Source organism: Lissotriton vulgaris, chromosome 8, assembly GCF_964263255.1.
Source record: "Lissotriton vulgaris chromosome 8, aLisVul1.2, whole genome shotgun sequence".
In the NCBI taxonomy this organism is placed as follows: domain Eukaryota; kingdom Metazoa; phylum Chordata; class Amphibia; order Caudata; family Salamandridae; genus Lissotriton; species Lissotriton vulgaris.
The window spans coordinates 1,530,863,027-1,530,881,694 of NC_141696.1; the positions used below are offsets into that span (position 1 = coordinate 1,530,863,027).

Below are 18,668 nucleotides of genomic sequence, written 5' to 3' on the forward strand. Positions count from 1 at the left end.
GGAAGAAAGTTTAAAAGGAGGACAGAAAGCAAAGTCTATGTTGAATTGATCATTTTGTAGATCAGTTGATAAAAATGTTGATAGAGAAAAGAGTACTACAGCTGATTCCAAGACCTATTTTGTTAGAAGCAAGGAACCTCTCAACTGTGCCGAAACCCGGGATCGAACCAGGGACCTTTAGATCTTCAGTCTAACGCTCTCCCAGCTTAGCTATTTTGGCCTGCTTATAGCTGTGGTCTTCATACTTTAATTTAAACCATTTAACAAAATAGATGCAGGACCTGGATTTTTAACCTCATATGGTGAGATATGTTTTAAGGAGTCCTGTATCATTCCCCAATTAACTGGTGCAATGGGTAAATAGCATTTTTGGGATCCAGGTTAGGTAGTTGTTTTTTTAACTCTGAAAGGACTAGCACTATATTACCCAGATATATTTGGCATGAGTAGGTAAGCAATGTCATCTGACTACTGACATCTGTGTTCAAGGGGAAGTGGAAGGTAATGCAGACAAGAGTTTACTTTACAAAAAAGCATTGAAATGGGAAATATTCATCGTCAAACCTGAAGGTAAGAGAGGTGGAAGCAAGTTTAGAAGGAGGACATAAAGCAAAGTCTATGTTAAATTGATTGTGTTGTAGATCAGTTGGAAAAAATTTGATGAATAGAGAAAAAGTACTACAGCTGATTCCAAGACCTATTTTGTTAGAAGCAAGGAACCTCTCAACTGTGCCGAAACCCGGGATTGAACCAGGGACCTTTAGATCTTCAGTCTAACGCTCTCCCAACTGAGCTATTTCGGCCTGCTGATGGCTGTGGTCTTCATACTTTAATTTAAACCATTTAACAAAATAGATGCAGGACCTGGATTTTTAACCTCATATGGTAGAGATATGTTTTAAGGAGTCCTGTATCATTCCGCAATTAACTGGTACAATGGGTAAATAGCATTTTTTGGATCCAGGTTAGGTAGTTGTTTTTTTAACTCTGAATGGACTAGCACTATATTACCCAGATATATTTGGCATGAGTAGGTAAGCAATGTCATCTGACTACTGACATCTGTGTTCAAGGGGAAGTGGAAGGTAATGCAGACAAGAGTTTACTTTACAAAAAAGCATGAAATGGGAAATATTCATTGTCAAACCTGAAGGTAAGAGAGGTGGAAGCAAGTTTAGAAGGAGTACATAAAGCAAAGTCTATGTTAAATTGATTGTGTTGTAGATCAGTTGGAAAAAATTTGATGAATAGAGAAAAAGTACTACAGCTGATTCCAAGACCTATTTTGTTAGAAGCAAGGAACCTCTCAACTGTGCCGAAACCCGGGATTGAACCAGGGACCTTTAGATCTTCAGTCTAACGCTCTCCCAACTGAGCTATTTCGGCCTTCTGACAGCTGGGGTCTTCATACTTTAATTTGAACCATTTAACAAAATAGATGCAGGACCTGGATTTTTAACCTCATATGGTAGAGATATGTTTTAAGGAGTCCTGTATCATTCCCCAGTTAACTGGTGCAATGGGTAAATAGCAGTTTTGGGATCCAGGTTAGGTAGTTGTTTTTTTAACTCTGAATGGACTAGCACTATATTACCCAGATATATTTGGCATGAGTAGGTAAGCAATGTCATCTGACTACTGACATCTGTGTTCAAGGGGAAGTGGAATGTGATGCAGACAAGAGTTTACTTTACAAAAAAGGACGAAATGGAAAACATTCATAGTCAAACCTGAAGGCAAGATAGGTGGAAGAAAGTTTAAAAGGAGGACAGAAAGCAAAATCTATGTTGAATTGATCATTTTGTAGATCAGTTGATAAAAATGTTAATAGAGAAAAAAGTACTACAGCTGATTCCAAGACCTATTTTGTTAGAAGCAAGGAACCTCTCAACTGTGCCGAAACCCGGGATTGAACCAGGGACCTTTAGATCTTCAGTCTAACGCTCTCCCAACTGAGCTATTTCGGCCTTCTGATAGCTGGGGTCTTCATACTTTAATTTGAACCATTTAACAAAATAGATGCAGGACCTGGATTTTCAACCTCATATGGTAGAGATATGTTTTAAGGAGTCCTGTATCATTCCCCAGTTAACTGGTGCAATGGGTAAATAGCATTTTTGGGATCCAGGTTAGGTAGTTGTTTTTTTAACTCTGAATGGACTAGCACTATATTACCCAGATATATTTGGCATGAGTAGGTAAGCAATGTCATCTGACTACTGACATCTGTGTTCAAGGGGAAGTGGAATGTGATGCAGACAAGAGTTTACTTTACAAAAAAGGACGAAATGGGAAACATTCATAGGCAAACCTGAAGGCAAGATAGGTGGAAGAAAGTTTAAAAGGAGGACAGAAAGCAAAGTCTATGTTGAATTGATCATTTTGTAGATCAGTTGATAAAAATGTTAATAGAGAAAAAAGTACTACAGCTGATTCCAAGACCTATTTTGTTAGAAGCAAGGAACCTCTCAACTGTGCCGAAACACGGGATTGAACCAGGGACCTTTAGATCTTCAGTCTAACGCTCTCCCAACTTAGCTATTTCGGGCTGCTTACAGCTGTGGTCTTCATACTTTAATTTAAACCATTTAACAAAATAGATGCAGGACCTGGATTTTTAACCTCATATGGTGAGATATGTTTTAAGGAGTCCTGTATCATTCCGCAATTAACTGGTGCAATGGGTAAATAGCATTTTTGGGATCCAGGTTAGGTAGTTGTTTTTTTAACTCTGAATGGACTAGCACTATATTACCCAGATATATTTGGCATGAGTAGGTAAGAATGTCATCTGACTACTGACATCTGTGTTCAAGGGGAAGTGGAAGGTAATGCAGACAAGAGTTTACTTTACAAAAAAGCATGAAATGGGAAATATTCATTGTCAAACCTGAAGGTAAGAGAGGTGGAAGCAAGTTTAGAAGGAGGACATAAAGCAAAGTCTATGTTAAATTGATTGTGTTGTAGATCAGTTCGAAAAAATTTAATGAATAGAGAAAAGTTCTACAGCTGATTCCAAGACCTATTTTGCTAGAAGCAAGGAACCTCTCAACTGTGCCAAAACCCGGGATTAAACCAGGGACCTTTAGATCTTCAGTCTAACGCTCTCCAAACTGAGCTATTTCGGCCTTCTCATAGCTGTGGTCTTCATACTTTAATTTGAACCATTTAACAAAATAGATGCAGGACCTGGATTTTTAACCTCATATGGTAGAGATATGTTTTAAGGAGTCCTGTACCATTCCCCAGTTAACTGGTGCAATGGGTAAATAGCATTTTTGGGATCCAGGTTAGGTAGTTGTTTTTTTAACTCTGAATGGACTAGCACTATATTACCCAGATATATTTGGCATGAGTAGGTAAGCAATGTCATCTGACTACTGACATCTGTGTTCAAGGGGAAGTGGAATGTGATGCAGACAAGAGTTTACTTTACAAAAAAGGACGAAATGGGAAACATTCATTGTCAAACCTGAAGGCAAGATAGGTGGAAGAAAGTTTAAAAGGAGGACAGAAAGCAAAGTCTATGTTGAATTGATCAGTTTGTAGATCAGTTGATAAAAATGTTGATAGAGAAAAAAGTACTACAGCTGATTCCAAGACCTATTTTGTTAGAAGCAAGGAACCTCTCAACTCTGCCGAAACCCGGGATGGAACCAGGGACCTTTAGATCTTAAGTCTAACGCTCTCCCAACTGAGCTATTGCGGCCTGCTTATAGCTGTGGTCTTCATACTTTAATTTAAACTATTTAACAAAATAGATGCAGGACCTGGATTTTTAACCTCATATGGTAGAGATATGTTTTAAGGAGTCCTGTATCATTCCGCAATTAACTGGTGCAATGGGCAAATAGCAGTTTTGGGATCCAGGTTAGGTAGTTGTTTTTTTAACTCTGAATGGACTAGCACTATATTACCCAGATATATTTGGCATGAGTAGGTAAGCAATGTCATCTGACTACTGACATCTGTATTCAAGGGGAGGTGGAAGGTAATGCAGACAAGAGTTTACTTTACAAAAAAGCATGAAATGGGAAATATTCATCGTCAAACCTGAAGGTAAGAGAGGTGGAAGCAAGTTTAGAAGGAGTACATAAAGCAAAGTCTATGTTAAATTGATTGTGTTGTAGATCAGTTGGAAAAAATTTGATGAATAGAGAAAAAGTACTACAGCTGATTCCAAGACCTATTTTGTTAGAAGCAAGGAACCTCTCAACTGTGCCGAAACCCGGGATTGAACCAGGGACCTTTAGATCTTCAGTCTAACGCTCTCCCAACTGAGCTATTTCGGCCTTCTGACAGCTGGGGTCTTCATACTTTAATTTGAACCATTTAACAAAATAGATGCAGGACCTGGATTTTTAACCTCATATGGTAGAGATATGTTTTAAGGAGTCCTGTATCATTCCCCAGTTAACTGGTGCAATGGGTAAATAGCATTTTTGGGATCCAGGTTAGGTAGTTGTTTTTTTAACTCCGAATGGACTAGCACTATATTACCCAGATATATTTGGCATGAGTAGGTAAGCAATGTCATCTGACTACTGACATCTGTGTTCAAGGGGAAGTGGAATGTGATGCAGACAAGAGTTTACTTTACAAAAAAGGACGAAATGGAAAACATTCATAGTCAAACCTGAAGGCAAGATAGGTGGAAGAAAGTTTAAAAGGAGGACAGAAAGCAAAGTCTATGTTGAATTGATCATTTTGTAGATCAGTTGATAAAAATGTTAATAGAGAAAAAAGTACTACAGCTGATTCCAAGACCTATTTTGTTAGAAGCAAGGAACCTCTCAACTGTGCCGAAACACGGGATTGAACCAGGGACCTTTAGATCTTCAGTCTAACGCTCTCCCAAGTTAGCTGTTTCGGGCTGCTTACAGCTGTGGTCTTCATACTTTAATTTAAACCATTTAACAAAATAGATGCAGGACCTGGATTTTTAACCTCATATGGTGAGATATGTTTTAAGGAGTCCTGTATCATTCCGCAATTAACTGGTGCAATGGGTAAATAGCATTTTTGGGATCCAGGTTAGGTAGTTGTTTTTTTAACTCTGAATGGACTAGCACTATATTACCCAGATATATTTGGCATGAGTAGGTAAGAATGTCATCTGACTACTGACATCTGTGTTCAAGGGGAAGTGGAAGGTAATGCAGACAAGAGTTTACTTTACAAAAAAGCATGAAATGGGAAATATTCATTGTCAAACCTGAAGGTAAGAGAGGTGGAAGCAAGTTTAGAAGGAGGACATAAAGCAAAGTCTATGTTAAATTGATTGTGTTGTAGATCAGTTCGAAAAAATTTGATGAATAGAGAAAAGTTCTACAGCTGATTCCAAGACCTATTTTGCTAGAAGCAAGGAACCTCTCAACTGTGCCAAAACCCGGGATTAAACCAGGGACCTTTAGATCTTCAGTCTAACGCTCTCCAAACTGAGCTATTTCGGCCTTCTCATAGCTGTGGTCTTCATACTTTAATTTGAACCATTTAACAAAATAGATGCAGGACCTGGATTTTTAACCTCATATGGTAGAGATATGTTTTAAGGAGTCCTGTACCATTCCCCAGTTAACTGGTGCAATGGGTAAATAGCATTTTTGGGATCCAGGTTAGGTAGTTGTTTTTTTAACTCTGAATGGACTAGCACTATATTACCTAGATATATTTGGCATGAGTAGGTAAGCAATGTCATCTGACTACTGACATCTGTGTTCAAGGGGAAGTGGAATGTGATGCAGACAAGAGTTTACTTTACAAAAAATGATGAAATGGGAAACATTCATTGTCAAACCTGAAGGCAAGATAGGTGGAAGAAAGTTTAAAAAGAGGACAGAAAGCAAAGTCTATGTTGAATTGATCATTTTGTAGATCAGTTGATAAAAATGTTGATAGAGAAAAAAGTACTACAGCTTATTCCAAGACCTATTTTGTTTGAAGCAAGGAACCTCTCAACTGTGCCGAAACCCGGGATTGAACCAGGGACCTTTAGATCTTCAGTCTAACGCTCTCCCAACTGAGCTATTGCGGCCTGCTTATAGCTGTGGTCTTCATACTTTAATTTAAACCATTTAACAAAATAGATGCAGGACCTGGATTTTTAACCTCATATGGTAGAGATATGTTTTAAGGAGTCCTGTATCATTCCGCAAATAACTGGTGCAATGGGCAAATAGCAGTTTTGGGATCCAGGTTAGGTAGTTGTTTTTTTAACTCTGAATGGACTAGCACTATATTACCCAGATATATTTGGCATGAGTAGGTAAGCAATGTCATCTGACTACTGACATCTGTATTCAAGGGGAGGTGGAAGGTAATGCAGACAAGAGTTTACTTTACAAAAAAGCATGAAATGGGAAATATTCATTGTCAAACCTGAAGGTAAGAGAGGTGGAAGCAAGTTTAGAAGGAGGACATAAAGCAAAGTCTATGTTAAATTGATTGTGTTGTAGATCAGTTGGAAAAAAATTGATGAATAGAGAAAAAGTACAACAGCTGATTCCAAGACCTATTTTGTTAGAAGCAAGGAACCTCTCAACTGTGCCGAAACCCGGGATTGAACCAGGGACCTTTAGATCTTCAGTCTAACGCTCTCCCAACTGAGCTATTTCGGCCTGCTTATAGCTGTGGTCTTCATACTTTAATTTAAACCATTTAACAAAATAGATGCAGGACCTGGATTTTTAACCTCATATGGTAGAGATATGTTTTAAGGAGTCCTGTATCATTCCCCAGTTAACTGGTGCAATGGGTAAATAGCATTTTTGGGATCCAGGTTAGGTAGTTGTTTTTTTAACTCTGAATGGACTAGCACTATATTACCTAGATATATTTGGCATGAGTAGGTAAGCAATGTCATCTGACTACTGACATCTGTGTTCAAGGGGAAGTGGAATGTGATGCAGACAAGAGTTTACTTTACAAAAAAGGACTAAATGGGAAACATTCATTGTCAAACCTGAAGGCAAGATAGGTGGAAGAAAGTTTAAAAGGAGGACAGAAAGCAAAGTCTATGTTGAATTGATCATTTTGTAGATCAGTTGATAAAAATGTTGATAGAGAAAAAAGTACTACAGCTGATTCCAAGACCTATTTTGTTAGAAGCAAGGAACCTGTCAACTGTGCCGAAACCCGGGATGGAACCAGGGACCTTTAGATCTAGAGTCTAACGCTCTCCCAACTGAGCTATAGTGGCCAGCTTATAGCTGTGGTCTTCATACTCTAATTTAAACCATTTAACAAAATAGATGCAGGACCTGGATTTTTTTTTTTTGTGTTCAAAGCTTTTTTATTTGGAGCTGCAAGAAATACGACAGTACATAAGAACAGTTCGTGGATATACATACATTGCTATAATGAAATCATAAATAAGTCCAGAAAAAAACATAAGACCAGAAACAAAAAACAAAATGTCCACACTCAATGTCTAATAAGCAGATGTAGACGAGTTGCGTCCAAAGTAACACGGTGACTTGTTTAGCATGACCATTATCACATGACACGACCTGTGGAGAAAAGAACACCAACAATGGGTAGCAGAGGCAACATGAGCTAAGCATTTGTGTAGATCTACACTGTATACAATGGGAGGATGCACATGACAGCTTATGTAGAAAAGTGCACTGAGTACCAAGTGTTCAGATTCATGGGGGTTTGAATGCGTCAAAGTGGTCATCTAGTGCGGACCAGAGTTTCCTGAGCGGCGGCCTCCATGGGGTGGAAGTTAAAGATATGTTATCTGCACCTCTTAAGTGGAAGACCCAATTTAGCCAGTGGGGAAAGGAAGCTTTGTGCGTGCTTTTCCAGTTATTAAGGATGATTTTGACCCCAGCCGTCAGCAGCAGGTCCAGTAGGGCTTTGTCATCATCATTGAGTGTGACGGCTTTGGCAAAACCTAGAACAAGCGTTGCAAATTCCCTTGGTAAGGTGATATGGAGTACTGTGTGTATGAAATCAAAGATCCTGTCCCAATATGAGGTAACACAGGGGCATTTGAAGATTAGATGTTCCAGATCTCCTCCCATATTCGCACAATTCCAACATGTGTCGTCGGGTTTGATTTTGTGAAGGAACAACCTCCTGGGAGTCCAGAAGGCCTTATGAAGCAGCCAGAACTTGGTCTGTGAGAGTGTAGGGCTAATTTTGTGGCGGGTGGTTGATTCCCAAGTGCTGGCCCAGATAGTGTCTGAGTTAGGTGTGGAGGAGAATGAGTCCCAGTACTTTTGGAGAGGTGCATTTAGGGTGGACGATTGCGGCCGCATTAGTTTGTACAGTCTAGAGACTTGGTGCCCCAATTTGTTAAGTGAGGTAAATAGACCCGGGAGGGAGGGGGGGACAACTGTCAGGTTAGCCTTCGCTAGTGCTACTTTAATGTGTAAGAAGTTATAGAATTCAACGTTATGGAGTTGGAACTTATCCTGAATTTCTTTGAAGGTTAGTGGATGCGAGTTCTCGATCAGTTGGTGTGGGAATAAGATACCCTTGTCTATCCAGGTGGGGTAGTTGAGAGGCTTCCCTTTGTATACAATTTTGGGGTTATGCCATAGAGATTCCCAAGAGGAGAGACGGAATTGATGTGGGAGGCATTTACTGATCTTTAGCAGAGCCAATTTAGTATTTTTGAAGATGGGCCCCGGACCTAGGCTGGGACGGAGTTTGGCGGTGAGTAGGGCGCAGGGGTTAAGACCCTCAAGAATACATTTTTCCACAAAGAGCCATACTGGGGTGTAGTCAGATTGGGAGGAAATCCAATGCGACCCTTGTTTTGCTAAGAAGGCGATCTGGTAAGTTTTGTAGTCTGCCAGATTGACCCCACCTAATTTCTTGTCTAGTCGAAGTTTTTTTAAACTGATTCTGGCTTTTTTGCCCTGCCAGAGGAATGCCGAGATGACTTTGTCCAGTTTGGAGTGGAATACATTAGAAAGGAGGAGTGGGAGCATCGTGACCAGGTAGTTAACTAGGGGGGATATCATCATTTTTATAGTTTCAACCCGGCCCCACCAGGTGAGGAAGCGGGGTGACCATCCGTCCAACTGACTTTTGATTTTGTCTAGGGTTTTGTTCTCGTTGTGTTTAAGGGTACTCAAAAGCTCATCAGTGAATTCGATCCCCAAGTATTTAATCACTCCCGTTTGCCAGAACAGGCCCGAATTGCCCAGCACTTCTCTCGAAGTGTGGATATTAAGAGGTTTTACTTCGGACTTATCCCTGTTTAATTTGTACCCGGAGAGGGAGGAATATTTATCTATTGAGGACATTAGTGCGGCAATGGAGTTGGCAGGGTTCTCGGTCGCTATCAGGATGTCGTCTGCGTATGCTGCTAATTTGATGCGTGAGTTTCCAAAGGAGATACCCTCAATGTCCCTGTTATTTTTGATATCTGTAAGGAGTGGTTCAAGGGCTAAAAGAAAGAGAGCTGGTGATAGGGGGCAGCCCTGTCTGGTCCCCTGGTACAGACGGAAGGGATCCGAGAGGGAGCCGTTAATAGCTATCCTGGCAGAAGGGGCAGAGTAGAGGGCCATCACCATCTTGATAAATGGGTCGCCAAGGTTGAAAGAGAGCATGCATTGGCGTAGAAAAGACCACGAGACCTTGTCAAATGCCTTTTCTGCATCTAAGGTTATCGCCACCATTGGTACAGAAGTGGATTTTGCCTTTTCTATAATATGACACAGTAATCTAGTGTTGTCGTTAGACATCCGGTTTTTCAGGAAACCTACCTGCGAGGGGCTAATTAATTTGTGAAGGATGGTATTTAGTCTGGTCGCCAATATTTTAGCATATATCTTGCAATCTATATTTATCAGGGATATTGGACGGTAATTTTTAGTGAGTAGTGGGTCCTTCCCTTCTTTGGGTAATACTATGATTGTGGCCTCACTCATTGAAGGGGAAACACCGCCACAGGCCGCAGTAGAGTTATAAAGTTTAAGAAGCGGAGGGTCAATCTGGTCTGCAAAGGCCTTAAAGAAGGGTGCAGTGAAGCCGTCTGGGCCTGGGGCCTTATTATTCTTCAGGGATTTGATTGCTGCCTTGAATTCTGAACTAGAGATTTTTGAGCCCAGCTGTGCGCTGTCTGCTTCGGAAAGTTTTGGAAGGCGGAGTGAATTGAGGTAGTCCTTGCAGGCGGATTCGTCTAATACCTTGTCATTTTTGTACAGATCTTCATAAAATGCCTTGAAGGTATCGAGGATGTTTGACTGTTTAGTGTGAATGACATTGCATGAGGTTTTAATGGACGATATGGTGGACAATTTCTGTTTGTGTTTCAGGTATGAAGCCAACAGTTTCCCGGCTTTGTTGCCTTCGCATAGCTTCAGGGCCTTAAAGCGGTTAATCCAAACCCCCGCCCGTTTACTGGTGATGGTATTGTATTCGTATTTTTTTTTGGTTAGCGTGTCTAGAACACCTGAGTCAAGCGGGTCGGATTTGTGCTGAGCTTCTAGAATACCGATCTGGTGTTCCAGAGACTCAAGTTCCTTATTAAGTGCCTTGTTAGATTTGGTCCTAATGGCGATGATGACCCCGCGTATTGTGGCTTTCAGCGCATCCCACAAGGTGCTAGGTGAGGTGTCGGGGTTGTCGTTTAGGGAAAGGTATTCCTCAATTGCGTTTGATATTATTAATTTGTTTGCGGGGTCTGAGAGTGTCTCCTCATTAAAGCGCCATCTCTTCGGGGGGAGGATCGATCTAGAACCAGCTAGTTTGGTGTGGATACAGGCGTGATCCGAGACTAATTTTGGGGCTATAACGGTCTCTTCTATAAGATGCGTGAAGGGGCTTGAGATCAATATGAAGTCGATACGGGAATAGGAGTTGTGTGGAGCAGAATAAAATGTGTAATCCCTACCGTCCGGGTGTTGTAGGCGCCATGAGTCTTTCAGGTGATATCTGTCGCATAGACGAAGGAGGGCCTCGTGTGAGCGGGAGGGGTGGAAGGCACATCTGGATTGCCTATCGAGAATTGGGTCAAGGGGGAGATTAAAGTCGCCTCCCATTATCAACAAGTCATCTGAAGGGATAGGTTCTAATGAGCGGCCGATTGAATTCCAGAATTCTGGGTCGTCTGCATTTGGGCCGTAAATATTTAGTATATGTAAAGGGTCGTCTTCCCTGAGGAGGTTAGTGATAGATAGCCTGCCAGCATCGTCATGGGAGTGTGAGACTAGAGTAAGGTTAGCTTTTTTCGCTAGGATGGTGATAACCCCTCCCTTCTTATGAGAAGCAGGTGAGGATAGGATATGTGATGCCCAGTGGATGTTCAAGAAGCGGAGATCGTCCTCTGCCAGTTTGGTTTCTTGGAGTAAAATTATGTCCCCCTTGGATTTGGATATATACTCAAGAACTTTCCTCCTTTTTACCGGGTGGTTGAGGCCCTTAACATTAAGGGAGACAATCGTAAGATCGTCAGCTAGAGAGTTTGTCTTAGCCATTTGGGTTGAGAAGCAGCGTTGAGAGAAAGCGCTCTGATTCAAGGGATATCATCAGCGACTCCCCCAAATGCTCCTTACAGACAACGTGAGGGCCCCTGCGTGAAGGTACAGTGGACTGCAATGAAATGCAACTGACAAGTGTGGAAAAGGAAAACATATGAACAAAACAAAACATAGACAAAAAAATATAAGGCACTTTGAACTCTTGTAGCTCCATTTTCTCCCCCCCCCCTGCACCCCTCCCCTCCCCACCCCCTCCCACAGTCCCTCCCTCCCCTCCCCCCCTATACGTACATCGGGAGTGCGACGGCAGTCCCGTGCAAGGCGGAAATTAGGGATACATATGTGGTAGCTGTAAGCTTCCTTAGGCTAATGTAAGATAATGTTGGCATTAGTACCTGCAATTTTACAAACATCTAACTAATTCAAACTGCCTAGGTGGTGGAAAGAGCGACTTATTAACCATAACAATAACAATGACATGGGCGATGAATGGAAGGCAGTAGTGCGAACAGGATATAACTATTACACCTATAACTATCTGTAACAGTGAGCTATAAAGAACATTGCTGACTAAGTATAATCGGCACTATTACGACAATCATACAACGTTATACATGAAGGATCAACAGAACAACAGGGCTTAAGGCCTACTCACAGTGCCGATACCACGTGGAAGAGACCTGCAAAGGGAACAAAATGTCCGCTGTTAAGCATAGTTCGGCATATTGCGCTGGAGGATGACAACACGGCATCATTTGTGGAAGTATAACAGTGAGGATGGAATCGAGATTAGACTGACAGATTGCTCATGGACTTTAAGTGGGGTCAAGTCTTCCTCTTGTTCGAGAGGCCGGACGCCAGTTCCATTTCCTGTTCCTGACGGTCTTCCAGAAGATCAGCAAGGATTTTGGGGTCCGTGAAGAATCTCGGGTGGTCGTTGATTACAATCCTGAATTTCGCTGGACCAGCAAAGGAGAAAGGAATGCTTTTGGACCTTAGCTTTTCTCTGAGTTCCAGGAAACCTTTTCGTATTGCCACTGTGTCCCTTGAGTAATCTTGAGTAAAGATGATTCTATGGCCGTCCCACGAGATGGGGTGGTTTCTTCTTGCGAATTGGAGGATCAACTCGACGTGTTGGAATCTGAGTGGTTTGCAGATAAGTGGTCTGGGACCATTTGAGCTCTTAGTAGCGAAAGTGGGGATCCTGTGTGCCCTATCCAATTCAAGGCCGTGTGGGAAGTCCAGTTTGGTGACCATTGGGATCCATGCTTCGAGGAATGCCACGCAGGAATCCGCATCTTTTTCTGAATTCTCCGGAACACCAAAGATTTTGATGTTACCTCTTCTATTCCTGTCCTCCATTTCCGCGTTATGGCGCTTCAGCTCATCCGTTGTCTTTTCTAGGCATTTGATTTTGGAGACTGACTGTTTTGAGATGTCCTCCATGTCGCTTATTCGCTGTTCCGCCGCGCCCAGGCCTGTGTTAATTACATTTATATCAGCTCTGATCGCGGTAAGCTCAAGTTGCATTGAGTCGGTGTTGGATTTGGTGGATTTTGAGAGTTCATGTAGATCTGCCAGTTTCCTGAGGATCATTTCCATGTTAGCTGCCATATCGGCTTTTCCTTTGATGGGTGAGTCCAAGAGAGAGTCTGGTTTCACCTTTTTAGGATTGTTCCTGTCTTCTCTGTTCGCCATTATTGCCTGGTGAGTGTGCTCGCTCGCAGTGAGTCTGTCTGACCCTATATAGTGTTGGTGGAGAACTCTCCTGGATGGCACGGATGAGCACCTTTGCGATATGAGAGGGTTGCAGGATTGCCGGCCCCGTCAGGATTGTGCTCGCGTTTGTCCTGAAGCAGTCAGATCGTAGGTGTTGTAGAAGGACACCGCTGGCTGATAAGGGTGAGCTCTCACTTGACAAGAGAGTCGGCTGCAGGGCTGCTTATGCGACTGGGAGCGCCTGAGGCGATGGGGTGGTGGGGCCAGGGTCCAAGGCGTGAGTGGCACCAGTTGTTGCTTGCAGACCGGCAGGAAGTACATAGAATAGCGTGTAGACGCAAGGGATGATCTCTGCGTAGTTGGTGAGGTGTGATGTTCTCTCTCCAGAGTGAGAAAAGCCACTATGGGTGGTAGGATGCAGCCATGCGGTAGTGAGGTCGGTTTAGGCACACCGCGTGGTCACAGTGGCTCAGGTGCAGGCTGTACACAGATGTTGGTGATGAGGCAGACTGGGGTTGCACATCCCTTCGCTTGGAGGGAGGTCAGGGCTCAGGATGGCAGTGGATAACCTCGAGGCGACTCAAGAAGCTCTCTGAGAGCTGGAGTGTAGGGATTGCGTGGAGATCGAGAGCAATGTCGCCGCCATTTTAGGGTCAGGCATTATGAGCCGGTTTGAGTCCGCATTGCCTTCCTGCTACTTTCTCCTGACGGCAAATGGGCATTTAGGGCGGGTTTTCAGGGCAGATGGGTCCTTACCGCCGGCTGTGTCAGATCGATGGCATACAGCGCACTGATGGTGCTCGCGTGGGTCAGGCACCCCGGCCGTGACTAGGCGCCGCCATTTTGGGCTGAGCCCGGAGTGAGGGACGCGCGAAAGTCCTAAGGGCAGTAAATCCCCCAAACAGCACTCACAGTCAGCTCTCAGGACATCGATAGGCGCAGTGAAGGACCCGGTGCAGGTACCTACGATTGTAGCCGGATCGCGCCGTCGGAAACACTAGAATCACGGATCTCGCTCTCCCTTTCCGCGGAGCACTCGGTCTAGGCGGCCATTCCTCCTGCCGTCCAAGCCACGCCCCCGCAGGACCTGGATTTTTAACCTCATATGGTAGAGATATGTTTTAAGGAGTCCTGTATCATTCCGCAATTAACTGGTGCAATGGGCAAATTGCAGTTTTGGGATCCAGGTTAGGTAGTTGTTATTTTTAACTCTGAATGGACTAGCACTATATTACCCATATATATTTGGCATGAGTAGGTAAGCAATGTCATCTGACTACTGACATCTGTATTCAAGGGGAGGTGGAAGGTAATGCAGACAAGAGTTTACTTTACAAAAAAGCATGAAATGGGAAATATTCATTGTCAAACCTGAAGGTAAGAGAGGTGGAAGCAAGTTTAGAAAGAGGACATAAAGCAAAGTCTATGTTAAATTGATTGTGTTGTAGATCAGTTGGAAAAAATTTGATGAATAGAGAAAAAGTACTACAGCTGATTCCAAGACCTATTTTGTTAGAAGCAAGGAACCTCTCAACTGTGCCGAAACCCGGGATTGAACCAGGGACCTTCAAATCTTCAGTCTAACGCTCGCCCAACTGAGCTATTTCGGCCTGCTTAGAGCTGTGGTCTTCATACTTTAATTTAAACCATTTAACAAAATAGATGCAGGACCTGGATTTTTAACCTCATATGGTAGGTTATGTTTTAAGGAGTCCTGTATCATTCCCCAGTTAACTGGTGCAATGGGTAAATAGCATTTTTGGGATCCAGGTTAGGTAGTTGTTTTTTTAACTCTGAATGGACTAGCACTATATTACCCAGATATATTTGGCATGAGTAGGTAAGCAATGTCATCTGACTACTGACATCTGTGTTCAAGGGGAAGTGGAATGTGATGCAGACAAGAGTTTACTTTACAAAAAAGGACAAAATGGAAAACATTCATAGTCAAACCTGAAGGCAAGATAGGTGGAAGAAAGTTTAAAAGGAGGACAGAAAGCAAAGTCTATGTTGAATTGATCATTTTGTAGATCAGTTGATAAAAATGTTGATAGAGAAAAGAGTACTACAGCTGATTCCAAGACCTATTCTGTTAGAAGCAAGGAACCTCTCAACTGTGCCGAAACCCGGGATCGAACCAGGGACCTTTAGATCTTCAGTCTAACGCTCTCCCAGCTTAGCTATTTTGGCCTGCTTATAGCTGTGGTCTTCATACTTTAATTTAAACCATTTAACAAAATAGATGCAGGACCTGGATTTTTAACCTCATATGGTGAGATATGTTTTAAGGAGTCCTGTATCATTCCGCAATTAACTGGTGCAATGGGTAAATAGCATTTTTGGGATCCAGGTTAGGTAGTTGTTTTTTTAACTCTGAATGGACTAGCACTATATTACCCAGATATATTTGGCATGAGTAGGTAAGCAATGTCATCTGACTACTGACATCTGTGTTCAAGGGGAAGTGGAAGGTAATGCAGACAAGAGTTTACTTTACAAAAAAGCATGAAATGGGAAATATTCATTGTCAAACCTGTAGGTAAGAGAGGTGGAAGCAAGTTTAGAAGGAGTACATAAAGCAAAGTCTATGTTAAATTGATTGTGTTGTAGATCAGTTGGAAAAAATTTGATGAATAGAGAAAAAGTACTACAGCTGATTCCAAGACCTATTTTGTTAGAAGCAAGGAACCTCTCAACTGTGCCGAAACCCGGGATTGAACCAGGGACCTTTAGATCTTCAGTCTAACGCTCTCCCAACTGAGCTATTTCGGCCTTCTGACAGCTGGGGTCTTCATACTTTAATTTGAACCATTTAACAAAATAGATGCAGGACCTGGATTTTTAACCTCATATGGTAGAGATATGTTTTAAGGAGTCCTGTATCATTCCCCAGTTAACTGGTGCAATGGGTAAATAGCATTTTTGGGATCCAGGTTAGGTAGTTGTTTTTTTAACTCTGAATGGACTAGCACTATATTACCCAGATATATTTGGCATGAGTAGGTAAGCAATGTCATCTGACTACTGACATCTGTGTTCAAGGGGAAGTGGAATGTGATGCAGACAAGAGTTTACTTTACAAAAAAGGACGAAATGGAAAACATTCATAGTCAAACCTGAAGGCAAGATAGGTGGAAGAAAGTTTAAAAGGAGGACAGAAAGCAAAGTCTATGTTGAATTGATCATTTTGTAGATCAGTTGATAAAAATGTTAATAGAGAAAAAAGTACTACAGCTGATTCCAAGACCTATTTTGTTAGAAGCAAGGAACCTCTCAACTGTGCCGAAACCCAGGATTGAACCAGGGACCTTTAGATCTTCAGTCTAACGCTCTCCCAACTGAGCTATTTCGGCCTTCTGATAGCTGGGGTCTTCATACTTTAATTTGAACCATTTAACAAAATAGATGCAGGACCTGGATTTTTAACCTCATATGGTAGAGATATGTTTTAAGGAGTCCTGTATCATTCCCCAGTTAACTGGTTTAATGGGTAAATAGCATTTTTGGGATCCAGGTTAGGTAGTTGTTTTTTTAACTCTGAATGGACTAGCACTATATTACCCAGATATATTTGGCATGAGTAGGTAAGCAATGTCATCTGACTACTGACATCTGTGTTCAAGGGGAAGTGGAATGTGATGCAGACAAGAGTTTACTTTACAAAAAAGGACGAAATGGAAAACATTCATAGTCAAACCTGAAGGCAAGATAGGTGGAAGAAAGTTTAAAAGGAGGACAGAAAGCAAAGTCTATGTTGAATTGATCATTTTGTAGATCAGTTGATAAAAATGTTAATAGAGAAAAAAGTACTACAGCTGATTCCAAGACCTATTTTGTTAGAAGCAAGGAACCTCTCAACTGTGCTGAAACACGGGATTGAATCAGGGACCTTTAGATCTTCAGTCTAACGCTCTCCCAACTTAGCTATTTCGGGCTGCTTACAGCTGTGGTCTTCATACTTTAATTTAAACCATTTAACAAAATAGATGCAGGACCTGGATTTTTAACCTCATATGGTAGAGATATGTTTTAAGGAGTCCTGTATCATTCCGCAAATAACTGGTGCAATGGGCAAATAGCAGTTTTGGGATCCAGGTTAGGTAGTTGTTTTTTTAACTCTGAATGGACTAGCACTATATTACCCAGATATATTTGGCATGAGTAGGTAAGCAATGTCATCTGACTACTGACATCTGTATTCAAGGGGAGGTGGAAGGTAATGCAGACAAGAGTTTACTTTACAAATGGAAAGGGGCGACCACTCGGTCCCCCCGAACGTATGGCTGAGTGCCTCGATCCCCCCGGGAAGCCATTTTTGGGCGGGAGGCGCGTCTCGGCTGGTATGCCCGAAGCGGCGTAGCCGGGGCGCGCTTTTTCCCGCCCTAGAATGGGCTGGCCTAGACACCGACGCAGCCGGCCACGCCCTCGGGGCGGGCAGGGGCGGGTTTTTCGCCCACCCTGAAGACGGATAAAAGAAGGCGCAAGACCAGAAGACGTCCTCTTGTTCTTGTGCTCCGAAGCTGCACCCCCTCGCTACACGTGAGCTCGGGACGGAACGAAGAGCCAATTTTGAGCGTTTTGATCTTTTTCTTTGTCTTCTAGATACTTCCTCGGAGAGATGCCCAAGAAAGGCGCAAAAAGAATGACGACCGAACAGATGGTGCGGGCCCTTTGCAAAGAAGTGTCCGACATAAAGAAACGGTTGGCGGAGCGAGATGGGGAGGAGGGTTCGGGCACCCCGCCGGCTGGAGGGAGACCTAAGAGGCCGAGAAAGGTTCCAGCCGGTGGGGCCGTCCCGGTTCCCTCTGCCCCGCTCGAGGCGCCGACCCCAGTACCGATGGAGGGGAATCCAATCCCCGTTGTCGTCACCCCGACATCCAAGGAAGACATGCCCCCCGAGCTGGCAGCACAGCTAGCAGCATGGTTGGGGGATAGTAGTGATGGCGCCACGGCTGCCGAAGCACAGGCGCTGATAAAAGGGCTTCGTGAGAAGAAAGAGGCAGCTAGAGTGGCTACGCCGTTGGCGGGGATAGACAAGTCGCAATCGGCAGAAGCTGCGTCCGGTGCAGGTAAGCGGCCATTGCCGATTGCAAGGGACGAGTCAGCACCCTCTCGTAGAGAGAGATTAGGACAACATGTGCCTTTAGTTATAAAAGAAAAGATCTGGGCGGGGGAGTACGTGAATATTTTTTCCCTGCTTGTTGATCATTATGATGTGGAGCATGTAAAAAGTCAGAAGGACTTAATGCATCCGAGTGTTTGGCGCGCAAAGATGGCCGCCTTTAAGGTCAATGAGAACATTGGCAACTGGGGCAATGCATGGGGTATTTTCACATCAATTTTGGGGGAACGTAGGCCCGAGTTGCTTCCTGAGTTTCCCGTTTATCAATCACGAATTATGGGTTACTCGACAGCGTATCAAGGTAACCATTGGTTTTGTTATGACAATTTGTTCAGGAAAGAAAAGGAACATAACAAGAGTTTGACTTGGGATTGTTACGATTCTTTAAC

At 43.0% G+C, this 18,668-nt stretch overlaps 7 non-coding genes across 7 annotated transcripts; all 7 read right to left on the reverse strand.

Moving 5' to 3' along the window:
* Nucleotides 1–730: 730 nt before the first annotated feature.
* On the reverse strand, nt 731–803 carry TRNAF-GAA (transfer RNA phenylalanine (anticodon GAA)). Its single transcript has one exon. It is a non-coding gene; the product is annotated as a tRNA-Phe (tRNA).
* A 510-nt stretch (nt 804–1,313) lies between these two features.
* Nucleotides 1,314–1,386, reverse strand: TRNAF-GAA (transfer RNA phenylalanine (anticodon GAA)). The gene has a single exon. It is a non-coding gene; the product is annotated as a tRNA-Phe (tRNA).
* Nucleotides 1,387–1,894: 508 nt separating this feature from the next.
* On the reverse strand, nt 1,895–1,967 carry TRNAF-GAA (transfer RNA phenylalanine (anticodon GAA)). Its single transcript has one exon. It is a non-coding gene; the product is annotated as a tRNA-Phe (tRNA).
* Nucleotides 1,968–3,636: 1,669 nt separating this feature from the next.
* TRNAL-UAA (transfer RNA leucine (anticodon UAA)) lies at nt 3,637–3,709 on the reverse strand. Its single transcript has one exon. It is a non-coding gene; the product is annotated as a tRNA-Leu (tRNA).
* A 510-nt stretch (nt 3,710–4,219) lies between these two features.
* TRNAF-GAA (transfer RNA phenylalanine (anticodon GAA)) lies at nt 4,220–4,292 on the reverse strand. The gene has a single exon. It is a non-coding gene; the product is annotated as a tRNA-Phe (tRNA).
* Nucleotides 4,293–6,544: 2,252 nt separating this feature from the next.
* Nucleotides 6,545–6,617, reverse strand: TRNAF-GAA (transfer RNA phenylalanine (anticodon GAA)). Its single transcript has one exon. It is a non-coding gene; the product is annotated as a tRNA-Phe (tRNA).
* A 9,239-nt stretch (nt 6,618–15,856) lies between these two features.
* On the reverse strand, nt 15,857–15,929 carry TRNAF-GAA (transfer RNA phenylalanine (anticodon GAA)). The gene has a single exon. It is a non-coding gene; the product is annotated as a tRNA-Phe (tRNA).
* Between the last annotated feature and the right edge of the window lie 2,739 nt (nt 15,930–18,668).